Source organism: Odontesthes bonariensis, chromosome 8 (assembly GCF_027942865.1).
Source record: "Odontesthes bonariensis isolate fOdoBon6 chromosome 8, fOdoBon6.hap1, whole genome shotgun sequence".
Taxonomy (NCBI): Eukaryota; Metazoa; Chordata; class Actinopteri; order Atheriniformes; family Atherinopsidae; genus Odontesthes; species Odontesthes bonariensis.
Window position 1 is genome coordinate 28,456,572 of NC_134513.1, and position 18,092 is coordinate 28,474,663.

Sequence of the window (18,092 nt, forward strand, 5' to 3'; positions counted from 1 at the left end):
TTCACTACAACAGAGAGGATTAGCTGGCATATGATGGCGACTGACTCATTAGCCGTTTTGAGGGAAATCCTCCTGGAACTGTGCGCAGAGCTGCAGCCGGCGTTGGAGCGCAACACAGGAGCCATGCGCTGCCTGTGCTCACAGGTGATGTGCACACTGGGGTTCCAACCGGAGCATTCCAGAGGGAGCTGGCCAACCGATTGGGACTGTGCCAGTCTACCCTGACCCGAGCCATGCCAGCCGTGTGGGACAGAATTATCCGCATCTCAGCCACGTATATCAAATTCCCAACAGGCCAACATTAAAGCTCAATTTGTAGCGAGAGCCGGTTTTGTAATCGGAGCTATCGACTGCGCACACATTGCTATAAAAGCGCCATCACATGATGAATTTGTATGTTAACAGGAAACATTTTCATTCGATCGATGTAAGATCATATGTGATGCGTAAATGCAATTAACCAACATTGTGGCGAGGTGCCGTGGTTCAACGCACGATTCATACATTCTGAGTAACAGCATTGTTGGGAACAGACTACAGGATGGCACTGTGTGTGATGGCTGGCTTCTTGGTGAGTAACTTCATTCTTGTAATTGTCCTAATATTATTCCCCGTGACGCGCATTGAGCATGTGCGCCCCCAGTTTCTATCCCGTCTTCACAGCATCATTATTATATTATATATATTAGTCGGTGGTTAAAGTTAGTTTCTTGCTGTTTTTTGCTGGTTAAACTTCAGTTTAAGATCTTTCTAACAAGCCCCTGATCGTCTCTGTGGGCAAATGTTAATAACCCCGTGCGTAAAGTGTGAAATGTCTCAATCAGCCTCGACTTTTCCCCGGCGCAATTCTGCACGTTACTGTATGAACACGTTGTTGTGAGTTACACAGAAACATGGGTATTTAGCTTGGGGGTAATCAGAGTCGCCCACATGAGCTCCCACCACCCCAGAGAGAGCAGTGTCACCCATTGTTGCTCCGACTCTCTGTTCAAACAGAGTCGGTCACCCCCCCACCCGCCTGTTTTGGCCACACTGCAGCGGTGGACAGCCAGTCTCCGCTTCACATCCACCTTAATGTGGGACCACTTCTTCTTCACCTCTGCTTGTGAGGCTTCCCAGACCCCACAGCATTGACAGCCTCAGGCTCTCCCACCCACTCCTCTTGTGTTTGCTGCCAAAGAACACATTTTTGCGGGCCTTCACTTCAGAAAGTAGCACCGACATCTCGCTTTCCGTGAAGTTCTTCTTTTTTCCCGTCTTATTCATTCTTTTTTTTTTATTTTCTGACCGTACACCGAGGGGAATCGCAGGTGCAGGGCTAATTTAAATGTGATTTGCGTATTTAAGTAGGGGCGTGGACAGGGAGGAGTCGGCTGCTCCGACATGTGCGCTCAATTCCACGTTGATTGGAATGTACAAACGAAATGTGCTTGGATACATGCGTGCGCACAGATTCGTACATCCGACATTGGAGGGCATTTGGGTTTGAGCGTACGCCAAGTTTCAGTAGGAAATCCATGCAAGTCTTTGTACATGAGTTCCCAGGTCTCCAAAAGGAGGCGTGGGTTCAAATCCCTCTCCTGACACTAATTTCTTGCTTGAATCTTACTTGCTTATTAGAAGACCATGAAGAAAGCCATGTCAGGCCATGGTGAAAAAGGGCATTTATCTCTGAAGACGGGCCTTCAGTTCCTTCCATTAACATACACAATTCTGATGTGCGATGGGGCAGTTCTCCTGCTACATTAAGCTCTTTTCCACTCATACTTACTCACAACCACCTCAATGTGGGTGGGGTTCTTATAGCAAGGAGGTCCAAAAGTCCTGTGATGTCACTTTTATTGGACAAAACATGACACAACAATTTAGGACATCAAGGCGAAGGTATACCTGCTACTTGGTCTGTGTCTTTGCGTCTAGTAATCCACCTCGTTGATGAACACAGAATACATCAAATCCAACTGTTGCTGTTGCCGGGTTCTTGTTAAGGAGTGGCTTTCATGACTCATCCAGTGACATCAATCCATGACCAATCAGTTGCCTGCAGTCTGTAAATGTCACATTTTCGGGTGGACTCAACTCGACCTCGACCGAGTAGGTGCTAAAAATGTTCCACCTTGTGCCAGGTGGTATTACCTCATGGAAAACCATAACAGCTGAGTGGGATCCAGTCGAGTGGAGTAGGTAGAGGTTGAAAAGGGAGGAATGTGTTCCGATGTCATTTGAAATCTCTGAAAGTTGACTTTGGCTTGTTTTATCTCTTCTTTTTTTTTTGGAAGGCATGTTTTATAACATGTGAATAGCTCGGCTAGCTCAGTCGGTAGAGCATGAGACTCTTAATCTCAGGGTCGTGGGTTCGAGCCCCACGTTGGGCGTAGCAGTTTTAATAATCAACAGAAGTTTGATCCAGCACATAAAGTCAAAGTTCAGCTCTGTTACCACCATCACAGCGTCCTCAGTGGTGCCTCTTTGAATGATCACAAACCTCCTGAAATGCACAATATGAATAAAAAAAATTCAAACTTGCGCAAGAGCATTACTTTGACCTTTCTTTGGGCTCATGTCATTTCTGTATTCCCTTTTTGCTCAAGTATGATCATTCACTTTAAAACAAAAGAAGGAAAATCTGAATAACAACCCATGGCCTCTGGCCCTCTCTTGCTTTCATTACTCATCCAGTGACATCACTCCCTGGCCAATCAGTGCCTTGCAGTCTGTAGACGTCACATTTTCGGCTGGACTCAACTCGAATCCCTGCCGTGTAGGTGCTAAAAATGTAGCTGCTACCAGCTGTTACTACCTCATGAAAAACCCTAAAATCTATAATCAAGTAGAGTAGCGTTTTGCATTTTGGTTCACGTTTGTCATATTTTACACAGTCAGGGAAGTAGTGATGTCAGGATGGCCGAGCGGTCTAAGGCGCCAGACTCAAGGCTTCATTCCTTCCTTAGCACAGGGACTTCTGGTCTCCAAAAGGAGGCGTGGGTTCAAATCCCACTCCTGACACTAATTTCTTACTTGCTTATTAGAAGACCTTGAAGAAAGCCATGTCAGGCCATGGTGAAAAAGGGCATTTATCTCTGAAGACGGGCCTTCAGTTCCTCCCATTAACATACACAATTCATATGTGCGATGAGGCAGTTCTCCTGCTACATTAAGCTCTTTTCCACTCGTACCTACTCACAACCACCTCAATGTGGGTGGGGTCGTTATAGCAAGGAGGTCCAAAAGCCCTGTGATGTCACTTTTATTGGACAAAACATGACACAACAATTTAGGACATCAAGGCGAAGGTATACCTGCTACTTGGTCTGTGTCTTTGCGTCTAGTAATCCACCTCGTTGATGATCACAGAATACATCAAATCCAACTGTTGCTGTTGCCGGGTTCTTGTTAAGGAGTGGCTTTCATGACTCATCCAGTGACATCACTCCCTGGCCAATCAGTTGCCTGCAGTCTGTAAATGTCACATTTTCGGCTGGACTCAACTCGACCCCGACCGAGTAGGTGCTAAAAATGTAGCTGCTACCAGCTGTTACTACCTCATGAAAAACCCTAAAACCTGAGTCGAATATAGTCAAGTGGAGTAGCGTTTTGCATTTTGGTTCAAGTTTGTCATATTTTACACAGTCAGGGAAGTAGTGGTGTCAGGATGGCCGAGCGGTCTAAGGCGCCAGACTCAAGGCTTCATTCCTTCCTTAGCACAGGGACTTCTGGTCTCCAAAAGGAGGCGTAGGTTCAAATCCCACTCCTGACACTAGTTTCTTACTTGCTTATTAGAAGACCTTGAAGAAAGCCATGTCAGGCCATGGTGAAAAAGGGCGTTTATCTCTGAAGACGGGCCTTCAGTTCCTCCCATTACCATAAACAATTCTGACATGCGATGAGGCAGTTCTCCTGCTACATTAAGCTCTTTTCCACTCGTACTTACTCACAACCATCTCAATGTGGGTGGGGTCGTTATAGCAAGGAGGTCCAAAAGTCCTGTGATGTCACTTTTATTGGACAAAACATGACACAACAATTTAGGACATCAAGGCGAAGGTATACCTGCTACTTGGTCTGTGTCTTTGTGTCTAGTAATCCACCTCGTTGATGATCACAGAATACATCAAATCCAACTGTTGCCGGGTTCTTGTTAAGGAGTGGCTTTCATGACTCATCCAGTGACATCAATCCCTGGCCAATCAGTTGCCTGCTGTCTGTAAATGTCACATTTTCGGCTGGATTCAACTCGACCCCGACCGAGTAGGTGCTAAAAATGTTCCACCTTGTGCCAGGTGGTATTACCTCATGGAAAACCCTAACAGCTGAGTGGGATCCAGTCGAGTGGAGTAGGTAGAGGTTGAAAAGGGAGGAATGTTTTTCCGATGTCATTTGAAATCTCTGAAAGTTGACTTTGGCTTGTTTTACCTCTTCTTTTTTTTTCGGAAGGCATGTTTTATAACATGTAAATAGCCCGGCTAGCTCAGTCGGTAGAGCATGAGACTCTTAATCTCAGGGTCGTGGGTTCGAGCCCCACGTTGGGGGTAGCAGTTTTAATAATCAACAGAAGTTTGATCCAGCACTTAAAGTCAAAGTTCAGCTCTGTTACCACCATCACAGCGTCCTCAGTGGTGCCAATTTGAATGATCACAAACCTCCTGTAATGCACAATATGAATAAAAAACATTCAAACTTGCGCAAGAGCATTACATTTACCTTTATTTGGGCTCATGTCATTTCTGTATTCCCTTTTTGCTCAAGTATGATCATTCACTTTAAAACAAAAGAAGGAAAATCTGAATAACAACCCATGGCCTCTGGCCCTCTCTTGCTTTAATTACTCATCCAGTGACATCACTCCCTGGCCAATCAGTGGCCTGCAGTCTGTAGACGTCACATTTTCGGCTGGACTCAACTCGAATCCCTGCCGTGTAGGTGCTAAAAATGTAGCTGCTACCAGCTGTTACTACCTCATGAAAAACCCTAAAACCTGAGTCGAATATAGTCAAGTAGAGTAGCGTTTTGCATTTTGGTTCACGTTTGTCATATTTTACACAGTCAGGGAAGTAGTGGTGTCAGGATGGCCGAGCGGTCTAAGGCGCCAGACTCAAGGCTTCATTCCTTCCTTAGCACAGGCACTTCTGGTCTCCAAAAGGAGGCGTGGATTCAAATCCCACTCCTGACACTAATTTCTTGCTTGAATGTTACTTGCTTATTAGAAGACCTTGAAGAAAGCCATGTCAGGCCATGGTGAAAAAGGGCATTTATCTCTGAAGACGGGCCTTCAGTTCCTCCCATTAACATACACAATTCTGATGTGCGATGAGGCAGTTCTCCTGCTACATTAAGCTCTTTTCCACTCGTACTTACTCACAACCATCTCAATGTGGGTGGGGTCGTTATAGCAAGGAGGTCCAAAAGTCCTGTGATGTCTGCTTGCATCCATGACAGCACCCCTGAAAGCACACACCTGAAGGTTCCACTGAGATTTGAACTCGGATCACTGGATTCAGAGTCCAGAGTGCGGACTTTTACACTGCACGAAAAGAGGGATTTGTGTCACTGTGGACGGCAGTGAACTTCCGCGAATTTGCCTAATTTTCGGACGCACCTGGGCGCTTGCAGGCAGACAAACTTTAAGTTTGTTGAGCGACAAAATCGTCGGAAACGAACCCGACTCGCGGCGGGCTCTCACAGCGGGGTGCTAATGGCTCAGCGATTAGCACCCCGCTGTGAGAGCGCCTGGACCTCTCACTGGCCTCACTGGTATTGGATGAAAAAGGCACGTGATTACATGAAAAAGCTCCTGTAAAGCTGACCGCCCATTGGCCAATAAGGTTAATATATGCATACTTTATATGGGCATATCATTCAGCAATTATGATTAATAATTGTGATTATGATTACTAATATTCCTGGGATGTTTGTGTACTTCATATATTCACGTCATTCTTATAAGCTGCACTATGACTAGGCTAATGCAGGCATGAATGACGTGATTCTATTGAGAATGAAAAAGAAAACTTTTTTTTTTTTAAAGCGCTTTTATTGCCACACCACACAATGTACATAGCTTACATTGTAATAAGAACCATGTTGATAATAAAGAATTGAAAACTATATACACACACTGCTGTAGCCTACAATATACACAATAAGCCTAAACGCCGCCGTTTGGAATCCGCATTCTTCGCATTCCTCCGGTCCCTGCAGGGTCTGCGGAGTTGTCAGACGTCCTCATCCTGGATCAGAAGCTGGCTTCTGGGAGTTGTTGGAATAACCAATAAATAATCCATGCAAAGCATATTGACAACTTGTCTATAAAGTAACGAAAGTCATATTGACAGCGTATATGCTCTTACTCCCTTTCACTCTTCTGTGGTGAGACTGTGAGTATTTCGGGTTGGCTTCAAGACGCGCCTGTAGCACAGCACACAGGTCCGTCACGCAGCTAAAAAAAAACAACAAGAGGAATGAATAAAATGATCAGTGCTTAAAAGTATCAGTGCCAGCCGTGGTAAAAGTCAGCGCCGCTCACCCTCGATAGTGTCCCCGTCTGCCTCTCTGAAGTTCGGACTGTTTGCCACCGCCTCCTTCAAGCGACTCGTTACATCCATATTGTGAGGTGACCGTAGCCTGTAAAAACAACAGGCCTATGGTTTATAAAAAAAAAAAAACTGCATTGACGTAACGTAACATCGGGTCCAACTCAACTAGATATTGGGAGAACATTCACTTTTTCTTACCCTTGACCTGGATTATAATGCCACGGTGAGTTATGCAGGCGCAAACTGCTTCCTATAAATTGAAAACACGAAATTCATTTTTTTTAAATAAAGCAACTCACACTGGTTTTCACGTGATGGACACAATTAAGTTGAGTTTAGCCTAAAGCCACAGTCAATAACCTACTCTTACCGCGATTTTCGGATTCTGTATCCGCCTTCTCTTGGGGGTGCGCTCTTCAACTTCTCTGGAATGTAACTCCAGTCCATTCTCGACGGCCATCTTGCCTCCAACCTAGCGAATCTCTGGTCCATTCCCTCCAGCACCCTCTGGCCACCATACGAGAAATCCCGGTCATAGCATTCAACAGGACTTTCATTTGACCTGCCTGTAAGCAAGTGAGTAAGTAAGTTTAATACACAGCACATTTAAAATCAGCGAGAACTGTCCCAAGTGCTGTACAGTGTCAACAAGACTAAAATTAAACAATCAAATGGTCATGTGCAAGTAGAAAAAAACACACAAACCTGTAGACCCGCAGAGAGTTGCTGGGGAGTTGAAAGCAAGTAGTCTTCCAGCCAGATCTGCTCCTTAAACTTTTTGTTTACACTGCACGACACAATGTTTCTCATACGTGATTGAACGAGAGCTTATGCGAGCCGTTAAGCTCCACCAATCATATGCGTATACGTCATTACACGGAATACTCGCGAGACAACCTCCCGTCCTTTTGCTATTTAATGTTGTCTGACCACAGCTGGCAATTTGCACTGTTTTGACACAAAAATGGACTCTGCAAGGACAAAGAAAAGACCTCGGCGATATTGTGACCATTGTGACACCGAATTAAGCCATACACAATAAAACACTGAGCGCACTACTGCACATTATGTATACAGGCCAGATTTATATATTTTTATTTCTATTTTATTTAAGAAACCTTTTTAGAATATTGCTGTTGCATGCTTATTTTATCTTTATCTTATCTTTATTATTATACATTTGGACATCCAGTGCGGGCAACAAAGAAAATAATTTCTTTGTTCAGGGAAACACGTTTCTAACTGCACACATGACAATAAACCTTTGAAACCTTGAATCCTTGAATTTTGCCCACAAAAAGCGGTATTACAAAAGAGGTGTTTGGGAGAAAAAAAACCAGATATGCATCACCTGTCACCAGCAGACAGCGTGCACCTCTTCTTTTTCAAGACAACACAGCAACAAACTTGGCTGGAGTTGGAGGTGATGGTGAACGTGTAGAAACAGGCCTGCCCACCCCCCACCTCACCTCACCCCACCCCACTTGAAAATGACTGTGGCACCTCCTGACCTGATCACTGGCATTTACATATTAAAGGCTCTCCTAAGTAGGGGAGGGGAGGGGAGGGGGGCATGGGGGAGCAGTTGCCAGGTCAATTTGCGACAATTTGGGCCAAGTTTTCACTTTTACCACCGCAAATGCAGGGGCTCAACGTATGCGGACATGTAAGGGGCCACATACATCCGCAAATCCCTCTTTTCATGCAGTGTTACACCATGGAACCCCTTCCACAGTCAATTTACGCTCTCAGTCATGCAAATGCTTGACAATGAAAGGGTTTTAGCAACCTGTTATTTTTTTTTGTCAATTTTTCATTGATACTCTTACAGTTTGTATTCTCAGCATTGGCACGACAGTCAAACAACACATTCTGTATCTTTGCTGGTCAAAGGTTAGAATCCATCTGTCAAATAGAGGAACAGGGTTCGATTCCTTGACGGCAAGGTTGCCATTTTTGCTCATCAGCTTGGGGTTCGCCAAAGCCCGTTTCACACTTTAGCATCAGAGAATCTCTTAAAAACCTTAAAAAATTGACTATACATGTCAAGAATAGCAGATGAGGCTCCCCTCCTATCCATAATTAGGAATATGTTGATGTTGCTATCAGTAACGTGCAGTCATACATCTTCAAACAAGGATGAAACAAATAAAGGAGGAGCAAATAATGTTTCCGCCCAGTTTCAAACTGAGGACCTTTCGCGTGTGAGGTGAACGTGATAACCACTACACTACGGAAACTGACACCATGTCCACTAGCTATTGTTCCGGAAACCAAACAATGAGGTAAGTTTTCCCAAATTTTGTTGCCAGCGGTAAGAGATTGTGGAGTCGCTACAAATTGAGTCAGAAGTGGGATTGTAACACACTCCTCTGGGAGAGCATGGAAAAATAGAAGCATCGCTAATGAATATGCAAGAAGAATCCAAAAAAGATTCAGCTAGCAACACAGAGGTGAGACGTCACATACCACAGAGCCTCTCAGCTGGTATTGATCAATCGTGCACTCAGGTGTCACTTGACAACTGATCAGCCTACTCAACTCATCTTCTTTCCAGAAAGCATCCATGACAGCATCCATGACAGCATCCATGACAGCACACACCTGAAGGTTCCACTGAGATTTGAACTCGGATTACTGGATTCAGAGTCCAGAGTGCTGACCTTTACACCATGGAACCCCTTCCACAGTCAATTTACGCTCTCAGTCATGCAAATGCTTGACAATGAAAGGGTTTCAGCAACCTGTTATTTTTTTTTGTACATTTTTCATTGATACTCTTACAGTTTGTATTCTCAGCATTGGCACGACAGTCAAACAACACATTCTGTATCTTCGCTGGTCAAAGGTTAGAATCCACCTGTCAAGCGGAGGAACAGGGTTCGATTCCTTGACGGCAAGGTTGCCATTTTGGTTCAGCAGCTTGGGGTTCGCCAAAGTCCGTTTCACACTTTAGCCTCAGAGAATCTCTTAAAAACCTTCAAAAATTGACTATACATATCAAGAATAGCAGATGAGGCTTCAGAGTCCAGAGTGCTGACTTTTACACCATGGAACCAGTGTTAATTTCGTCAACCAGGACAATGACGAAAATATTTCGTTAACGCCCCTTTTTCCCGTGACGATGACGAGACGATGACACACAAAATTGCTTCCAGAAAATAAAAATATGACGAGAATAAAAAATGATTTTCGTTAACGAGACTAAGACAAGACTAAATTTACAAGCCATGGACGAATGGACATTAAAAAATGTAATTGTTTATAATTAATTTGTAATTTGTAACTGTTAATAAGTGTTTCTTGATGTAGAAAAGGCTCCAAAGTTGTGTTGGTCAGTTCAGAACGGAGCGGCCCCCTGCTGGTCATGTAGCGTAACTGTTGGTGTTCGGTTAGAACAGGTGTGTGTGCTCTGATGAGTCGAGGGAAGATCGAGCTGTTGATTAATGTCCCGGCAAGTGGTGTGTGTGTAAATGAAACGTGAGTATGGCTGTATATATTGTTTATGTAATGTATTCAGGTTGCTGCAGTCGTAGCTTCTGTTGCTTTGATGTGTAACTCGCCATGTGTATGCTAGTTGTAGCAGTTAGCTCACCTGCCTCTGATTGAGTGTAGGCTACGTCACGTCACGTGTTATGTCAGTTGTTAGCGCTCCGACTCATTACATGTGATGTTTACAGTGAGTGTTAGGTAATGTTACCATGTGATATTGTTTATGTGTTTAATAATAATAAGTCCGGTGAAGTGTGTTTAGGACTGTGATAGTGGGAATTAGAGGCAAATGGAGATGTAGTAATTTCAGTACTCCTTTATTAGAGAGAAAGAGCTTATTCTTTATTCATTTGGGTAAAATGACTAAAATGACTAAAATTTGACTAAAACTAAAATTGATTTTCGACATTGTGACTAAGACTAAGACTAAATTGGGAAGGGAATGACTAAATATGACTAAGACTAAAATTGATTTTCGACATTGTGACTAAGACTAAGACTAAATTAAAAAAAGCTGACGAAATTAACACTGCATGGAACCCCTTCCACTGTCAATTTACGCTCTCAGTCATGCAAATGCTTGACAATGAAAGGGTTTTAGCAACCTGTTATTTTTTTTTGTCAATGTTTCATTGATACTCTTACAGTTTGTATTCTCAGCATTGGCATGACAGTCAAACAACACATTCTGTATCTTCGCTGGTCAAAGGTTAGAATCCATCTGTCAAATAGAGGAACAGGGTTCGATTCCTTGACGGCAAGGTTGCCATTTTTGCTCAGCAGCTTGGGGTTCGCCAAAGTCCGTTTCACACTTTAGCCTCAGAGAATCTCTTAAAAACCTTCAAAAATTGACTATACATGTCAAGAATAGCAGATGAGGCTCCCCTCCTATCCATAATTAGGAATATGTTGATGTTGCTATCAGTAACGTGCAGTCATACATCTTCAAACAAGGATTTAATAAATAAAGGAGGAGCAAATAATGTTTCCGCCCAGTTTCGAACTGAGGACCTTTCGCGTGTGAGGCGAATGTGATAACCACTACACTACGGAAACTAGCACCATGTCTACTAACTATCGTTCCGGAAACCAAACAATGAGGTAAGTTTTCTCACATTTTGTTGCTTGCGGAAAGAGATTGTGGAGTCGCTACAAATTGAGTCAGAAGTGGGATTGTAACACACTCCTCTGGGAGAGCATGGAAAAATAGAAGCATCGCAAATGAATATGCAAGAAGAATCCAAAAAAGATTCAACTAGCAACACAGAGGTGAGACGTCACATACCACAGAGCCTCTCAGCTGGAATTGATCAATCGTGCACTCAGGTGTCACTTGAGAACTGATTGGCCTACTCAACTCATCTTCTTTCCAGAAAGCATCCATGACAGCACACACCTGAAGGTTCCACCGAGGTTTGAACTCGGATCACTGGATTCAGAGTCCAGAGTGCTGACCTTTACACCACTGAACCCCTTCCACAGTCAATTTACGCTTTCAGTCATGCAAATGCTTGACAATGAAAGGGTTTCAGCAACCTGTTTTTTTTTTGTCAATTTTTCAGTGATACTCTTACAGTTTGTATTCTCAGCATTGGCACGACAGTCAAGCAACACATTCTGTACCTTCGCTGGTCAAAGGTTAGAATCCACCTGTCAAGCGGAGGAACAGGGTTTGATTCCTTGACGGCAAGGTTGCCATTTTGGTTCAGCAGCTTGGGGTTCGCCAAAGTCCGTTTCACACTTTAGCCTCAGAGAATCTCTTAAAAACCTTCAAAAATTGACTATACATGTCAAGAATAGCAGATGAGGCTCCCCTCCTATCCATAATTAGGAATATGTTGATGTTGCTATCAGTAACGTGCAGTCATACATCTTCAAACAAGGATGAAATAAATAAAGGAGGAGCAAACAATGTTTCCGCCCAGTTTCAAACTGAGGACCTTTCGCGTGTGTGTCGAACGTGATAACCACTACACTACTGAAACTGGCACCACGTCTACTAACTATCGTTCTGGAAACCAAACAATGAGGTAAGTTTTCCCAAATTTTGTTGCTTGCGGAAAGAGATTGTGGAGTCGCTACAAATTGAGTCAGAAGTGGGATTGTAACACACTCCTCTGGGAGAGCATGGAAAAATAGAAGCATTGCAAATGAATATGCAAGAAGATTCCAAAAAAGATTCAACTAGCAACATATAGGTGAGACATCACATACCACAGAGCCTTTCAGCTGGAATTGATCAATCGTGCACTCAGGTGTCACTTGACAACTGATTAGACTACTCAACTCATCTTCTTTCCAGAAAGCATCCATGACAGCACCCATGACAGCACACACCTGAAGGTTCCACTGAGATTTGAACTCAGATCACTGGATTCAGAGTCCAGAGTGCTGACCTTTACACCATGGAACCCCTTCCACAGTCAATTTACGCTCTCAGTCATGCAAATGCTTGACAATGAAAGGGTTTTAGCAACCTGTTATTTTTTTTTGTAGATTTTTCATTGATACTCTTACAGTTTGTATTCTCAGCATTGGCACGACAGTCAAACAACACATTCTGTACCTTCGCTGGTCAAAGGTTAGAATCCACCTGTCAAGCGGAGGAACAGGGTTCGATTCCTTGACGGCAAGGTTGCCATTTTGGTTCAGCAGCTTGGGGTTCGCCAAAGTCCGTTTCACACTTTAGCATCAGAGAATCTCTTAAAAACCTTCAAAAATTGACTTTACATGTCAAGAATAGCAGATGAGGCTCCCCTCCTATCCATAATTAGGAATATGTTGATGTTGCTATCAGTAACGTGCAGTCATACATCTTCAAACAAGGATGAAATAAATAAAGGAGGAGCAAATAATGTTTCCGCCCAGTTTCGAACTGAGGACCTTTCGCGTGTGAGGCGAACGTGATAACCACTACACTACGGAAACTGGCACCATGTCTAATAACTATCGTTCCGAAAACCAAACAATGAGGTAAGTTTTCTCAAATTTTGTTGCTTGCGGAAAGAGATTGTGGAGTCGCTACAAATTGAGTCAGAAGTGGGATTGTAACACACTCCTCTGGGAGAGCATGGAAAAATAGAAGCATCACAAATGAATATGCAAGAAGAATCCAAAAAAGATTCAACTAGCAACACAGAGGTGAGACGTCACATACCACAGAGCTTCTCAGCTGGAATTGATCAATCGTGCACTCAGGTGTCACTTGACAACTGATTAGCCTACTCAACTCATCTTCTTTCCAGAAAGCATCCATGACAGCACCCCTGAAAGCACACACCTGAAGGTTCCACCGAGGTTTGAACTCGGATCACTGGATTCAGAGTCCAGAGTGCTGACCTTTATACCATGGAACCCCTTCCACAGTCAATTTACGCTCTCAGTCATGCAAATGCTTGACAATGAAAGGGTTTCAGCAACCTGTTTTTTTTTTGTCAATTTTTCAGTGATACTCTAACAGTTTGTATTCTCAGCATTGGCACGACAGTCAAGCAACACATTCTGTACCTTCGCTGGTCAAAGGTTAGAATCCACCTGTCAAGCGGAGGAACAGGGTTCGATTCCTTGACGGCAAGGTTGCCATTTTGGTTCAGCAGCTTGGGGTTCGCCAAAGTCCGTTTCACACTTTAGCATCAGAGAATCTCTTAAAAACCTTCAAAAATTGACTTTACATGTCAAGAATAGCAGATGAGGCTCCCCTCCTATCCATAATTAGGAATATGTTGATGTTGCTATCAGTAACGTGCAGTCATACATCTTCAAACAAGGATGAAATAAATAAAGGAGGAGCAAATAATGTTTCCGCCCAGTTTCGAACTGAGGATCTTTCGCGTGTGAGGCGAACGTGATAACCACTACACTACTGAAACTGGCACCATGTCTACTAACTATCGTTCCGAAAACCAAACAATGAGGTAAGTTTTCTCAAATTTTGTTGCTTGCGGAAAGAGATTGTGGAGTCGCTACAAATTGAGTCAGAAGTGGGATTGTAACACACTCCTCTGGGAGAGCATGGAAAAATAGAAGCATCGCAAATGAATATGCAAGAAGAATCCAAAAAAGATTCAACTAGCAACACAGAGGTGAGACGTCACATACCACAGAGCCTCTCAGCTGGAATTGATCAATCGTGCACTCAGGTGTCACTTGAGAACTGATTAGCCTACTCAACTCATCTTCTTTCCAGAAAGCATCCATGACAGCACCCCTGAAAGCACACACCTGAAGGTTCCACCGAGGTTTGAACTCGGATCACTGGATTCAGAGTCCAGAGTGCTGACCTTTATACCATGGAACCCCTTCCACAGTCAATTTACGCTCTCAGTCATGCAAATGCTTGACAATGAAAGGGTTTCAGCAACCTGTTTTTTTTTTGTCAATTTTTCAGTGATACTCTAACAGTTTGTATTCTCAGCATTGGCACGACAGTCAAGCAACACATTCTGTACCTTCGCTGGTCAAAGGTTAGAATCCACCTGTCAAGCGGAGGAACAGGGTTCGATTCCTTGACGGCAAGGTTGCCATTTTGGTTCAGCAGCTTGGGGTTCGCCAAAGTCCGTTTCACACTTTAGCATCAGAGAATCTCTTAAAAACCTTCAAAAATTGACTTTACATGTCAAGAATAGCAGATGAGGCTCCCCTCCTATCCATAATTAGGAATATGTTGATGTTGCTATCAGTAACGTGCAGTCATACATCTTCAAACAAGGATGAAATAAATAAAGGAGGAGCAAATAATGTTTCCGCCCAGTTTCGAACTGAGGATCTTTCGCGTGTGAGGCGAACGTGATAACCACTACACTACTGAAACTGGCACCATGTCTACTAACTATCGTTCCGAAAACCAAACAATGAGGTAAGTTTTCTCAAATTTTGTTGCTTGCGGAAAGAGATTGTGGAGTCGCTACAAATTGAGTCAGAAGTGGGATTGTAACACACTCCTCTGGGAGAGCATGGAAAAATAGAAGCATCGCAAATGAATATGCAAGAAGAATCCAAAAAAGATTCAACTAGCAACACAGAGGTGAGACGTCACATACCACAGAGCCTCTCAGCTGGAATTGATCAATCGTGCACTCAGGTGTCACTTGAGAACTGATTAGCCTACTCAACTCATCTTCTTTCCAGAAAGCATCCATGACAGCACACACCTGAAGGTTCCACTGAGGTTTGAACTCGGATCACTGGATTCAGAGTCCAGAGTGCTGACCTTTACACCACTGAACCCCTTCCACAGTCAATTTACGCTTTCAGTCATGCAAATGCTTGACAATGAAAGGGTTTCAGCAACCTGTTTTTTTTTTGTCAATTTTTCAGTGATACTCTTACAGTTTGTATTCTCAGCATTGGCACGACAGTCAAGCAACACATTCTGTACCTTCGCTGGTCAAAGGTTAGAATCCACCTGTCAAGCGGAGGAACAGGGTTCGATTCCTTGACGGCAAGGTTGCCATTTTGGCTCAGCAGCTTGGGGTTCGCCAAAGTCCGTTTCACACTTTAGCATCAGAGAATGTCTTAAAAACCTTCAAAAATTGACTTTACATGTCAAGAATAGCAGATGAGTCTCCCCTCCTATCCATAATTAGGAATATGTTGATGTTGCTATCAGTAACGTGCAGTCATACATCTTCAAACAAGGATGAAATAAATAAAGGAGGAGCAAATAATGTTTCCACCCAGTTTCGAACTGAGGACCTTTCGCGTGTGAGGCGAACGTGATAACCACTACACTACAGAAACTGGCACCATGTCTACTAACTATCGTTCCGGAAACCAAACAATGAGGTAAGTTTTCCCAAATTTTGTTGCTTGCGGAAAGAGATTGTGGAGTCGCTACAAATTGAGTCAGAAGGGGGATTGTAACACACTCCTCTGGGAGAGCATGGAAAAATAGAAGCATCGCAAATGAATATGCAAGAAGAATCCAAAAAAGATTCAACTAGCAACACAGAGGTGAGACGTCACATACCACAGAGCCTCTCAGCTGGAATTGATCAATCGTGCACTCAGGTGTCACTTGACAACTGATTAGCCTACTCAACTCATCTTCTTTCCAGAAAGCACCCATGACAGCACACACCTGAAGGTTCCACCGAGATTTGAACTCGGATCACTGGATTCAGAGTCCAGAGTGCTGACCTTTACACCATGGAACCCCTTCCACAGTCAATTTACGCTCTCAGTCATGCAAATGCTTGACAATGAAAGGGTTTCAGCAACCTGTTTTTTTTTTGTCAATTTTTCAGTGATACTCTAACAGTTTGTATTCTCAGCATTGGCACGACAGTCAAGCAACACATTCTGTACCTTCGCTGGTCAAAGGTTAGAATCCACCTGTCAAGCGGAGGAACAGGGTTCGATTCCTTGACGGCAAGGTTGCCATTTTGGTTCAGCAGCTTGGGGTTCGCAATAGTCCGTTTCACACTTTAGCATCAGAGAATCTCTTAAAAACCTTCAAAAATTGACTTTACATGTCAAGAATAGCAGATGAGGCTCCCCTCCTATCCATAATTAGGAATATGTTGATGTTGCTTAGTAACGTGCAGTCATACATCTTCAAACAAGGATGAAATAAATAAAGGAGGAGCAAATAATGTTTCCGCCCAGTTTCAAACTGAGGACCTTTCGCGTGTGAGGCAAACGTGATAACCACTACACTACTGAAACTGGCACCACGTCTACTAACTATCGTTCCGGAAACCAAACAACGAGGTAAGTTTTCCCAAATTTTGTTGCTAGCGGAAAGAGATTGTGGAGTCGCTACAAATTGAGTCAGAAGTGGGATTTTAACACACTCCTCTGGGAGAGCATGGAAAAATAGAAGCATCGCAAATGAAGATGCAAGAAGAATCCAAAAAAGATTCAACTAGCAACACAGAGGTGAGACGTCACATACCACAGAGCCTCTCAGCTGGAATTGATCAATCGTGCACTCAGGTGTCACTTGACAACTGATTAGCCTACTCAACTCATCTTCTTTCCAGAAAGCATCCACGACAGCACCCATGACAGCACACACCTGAAGGTTCCACCGAGATTTGAACTCGGATCACTGGATTCAGAGTCCAGAGTGCTGACCTTTACACCATGGAACCCCTTCCACAGTCAATTTACGCTCTCAGTCATGCAAATGCTTGACAATGAAAGGGTTTCATAACCTGTTTTTTTTTTGTCAATTTTTCAGTGATACCCTTACAGTTTGTATTCTCAGCATTGGCACGACAGTCAAGCAACACATTCTGTACCTTCGCTGGTCAAAGGTTAGAATCCACCTGTCAAGCGGAGGAACAGGGTTCGATTCCTTGACGGCAAGGTTGCCATTTTGGTTCAGCAGCTTGGGGTTCGCCAAAGTCCGTTTCACACTTTAGCATCAGAGAATCTCTTAAAAACCTTCAAAATTTGACTTTACATGTCAAGAATAGCAGATGAGGCTCCCCTCCTATCCATAATTAGGAATATGTTGATGTTGCTATCAGTAACGTGCAGTCATACATCTTCAAACAAGGATGAAATAAATAAAGGAGGAGCAAATAATGTTTCCGCCCAGTTTCGAACTGAGGACCTTTCGCGTGTGAGGCGAACGTGATAACCACTACACTACGGAAACTGGCACCATGTCTACTAACTATCGTTCCGAAAACCAAACAATGAGGTAAGTTTTCTCAAATTTTGTTGCTTGCGGAAAGAGATTGTGGAGTCGCTACAAATTGAGTCAGAAGTGGGATTGTAACACACTCCTCTGGGAGAGCATGGAAAAATAGAAGCATCGCAAATGAATATGCAAGAAGAATCCAAAAAAGATTCAACTAGCAACACAGAGGTGAGACGTCACATACCACCGAGCCTCTCAGCTGGAATTGATCAATCGTGCACTCAGGTGTCACTTGAGAACTGATTAATTCAATTCAATTCATTTTTATTTATATAGCGCCAAATACAACAAATGTCATCTCAAGGCATTTAGATAGTAAGTCCAATTCAAGCCAATTGGAATTCAATTAATTAATAATAATCATAATTCATAAGATAATCCAATTCGTTCATATAGAGCCAATTCAAAAACAATTT

General features: G+C 43.3%; 15 non-coding genes across 15 annotated transcripts; 5 read left to right on the top strand and 10 right to left on the bottom strand.

Annotated features, from left to right (window-relative positions):
* The first annotated feature begins 2,302 nt into the window (after positions 1-2,302).
* Positions 2,303-2,375, top strand: trnak-cuu (transfer RNA lysine (anticodon CUU)). Its single transcript has one exon. It is a non-coding gene; the product is annotated as a tRNA-Lys (tRNA).
* A 520-nt stretch (positions 2,376-2,895) lies between these two features.
* trnal-caa (transfer RNA leucine (anticodon CAA)) lies at positions 2,896-3,006 on the top strand. The gene is made up of 2 exons: positions 2,896-2,933; positions 2,961-3,006. It is a non-coding gene; the product is annotated as a tRNA-Leu (tRNA).
* Positions 3,007-3,646: 640 nt separating this feature from the next.
* On the top strand, positions 3,647-3,757 carry trnal-caa (transfer RNA leucine (anticodon CAA)). The gene is made up of 2 exons: positions 3,647-3,684; positions 3,712-3,757. It is a non-coding gene; the product is annotated as a tRNA-Leu (tRNA).
* Positions 3,758-4,457: 700 nt separating this feature from the next.
* Positions 4,458-4,535, top strand: trnak-cuu (transfer RNA lysine (anticodon CUU)). Its single transcript has one exon. It is a non-coding gene; the product is annotated as a tRNA-Lys (tRNA).
* Positions 4,536-5,059: 524 nt separating this feature from the next.
* On the top strand, positions 5,060-5,170 carry trnal-caa (transfer RNA leucine (anticodon CAA)). Its single transcript has 2 exons — positions 5,060-5,097; positions 5,125-5,170. It is a non-coding gene; the product is annotated as a tRNA-Leu (tRNA).
* Positions 5,171-8,700: 3,530 nt separating this feature from the next.
* Positions 8,701-8,773, bottom strand: trnav-cac (transfer RNA valine (anticodon CAC)). The gene has a single exon. It is a non-coding gene; the product is annotated as a tRNA-Val (tRNA).
* A 2,235-nt stretch (positions 8,774-11,008) lies between these two features.
* Positions 11,009-11,081, bottom strand: trnav-cac (transfer RNA valine (anticodon CAC)). The gene has a single exon. It is a non-coding gene; the product is annotated as a tRNA-Val (tRNA).
* A 1,285-nt stretch (positions 11,082-12,366) lies between these two features.
* Positions 12,367-12,438, bottom strand: trnaq-cug (transfer RNA glutamine (anticodon CUG)). The gene has a single exon. It is a non-coding gene; the product is annotated as a tRNA-Gln (tRNA).
* A 442-nt stretch (positions 12,439-12,880) lies between these two features.
* On the bottom strand, positions 12,881-12,953 carry trnav-cac (transfer RNA valine (anticodon CAC)). Its single transcript has one exon. It is a non-coding gene; the product is annotated as a tRNA-Val (tRNA).
* Positions 12,954-13,821: 868 nt separating this feature from the next.
* trnav-cac (transfer RNA valine (anticodon CAC)) lies at positions 13,822-13,894 on the bottom strand. Its single transcript has one exon. It is a non-coding gene; the product is annotated as a tRNA-Val (tRNA).
* Positions 13,895-14,762: 868 nt separating this feature from the next.
* On the bottom strand, positions 14,763-14,835 carry trnav-cac (transfer RNA valine (anticodon CAC)). Its single transcript has one exon. It is a non-coding gene; the product is annotated as a tRNA-Val (tRNA).
* Positions 14,836-15,691: 856 nt separating this feature from the next.
* Positions 15,692-15,764, bottom strand: trnav-cac (transfer RNA valine (anticodon CAC)). The gene has a single exon. It is a non-coding gene; the product is annotated as a tRNA-Val (tRNA).
* Positions 15,765-16,108: 344 nt separating this feature from the next.
* Positions 16,109-16,180, bottom strand: trnaq-cug (transfer RNA glutamine (anticodon CUG)). Its single transcript has one exon. It is a non-coding gene; the product is annotated as a tRNA-Gln (tRNA).
* Positions 16,181-17,047: 867 nt separating this feature from the next.
* Positions 17,048-17,119, bottom strand: trnaq-cug (transfer RNA glutamine (anticodon CUG)). Its single transcript has one exon. It is a non-coding gene; the product is annotated as a tRNA-Gln (tRNA).
* Positions 17,120-17,558: 439 nt separating this feature from the next.
* Positions 17,559-17,631, bottom strand: trnav-cac (transfer RNA valine (anticodon CAC)). The gene has a single exon. It is a non-coding gene; the product is annotated as a tRNA-Val (tRNA).
* Between the last annotated feature and the right edge of the window lie 461 nt (positions 17,632-18,092).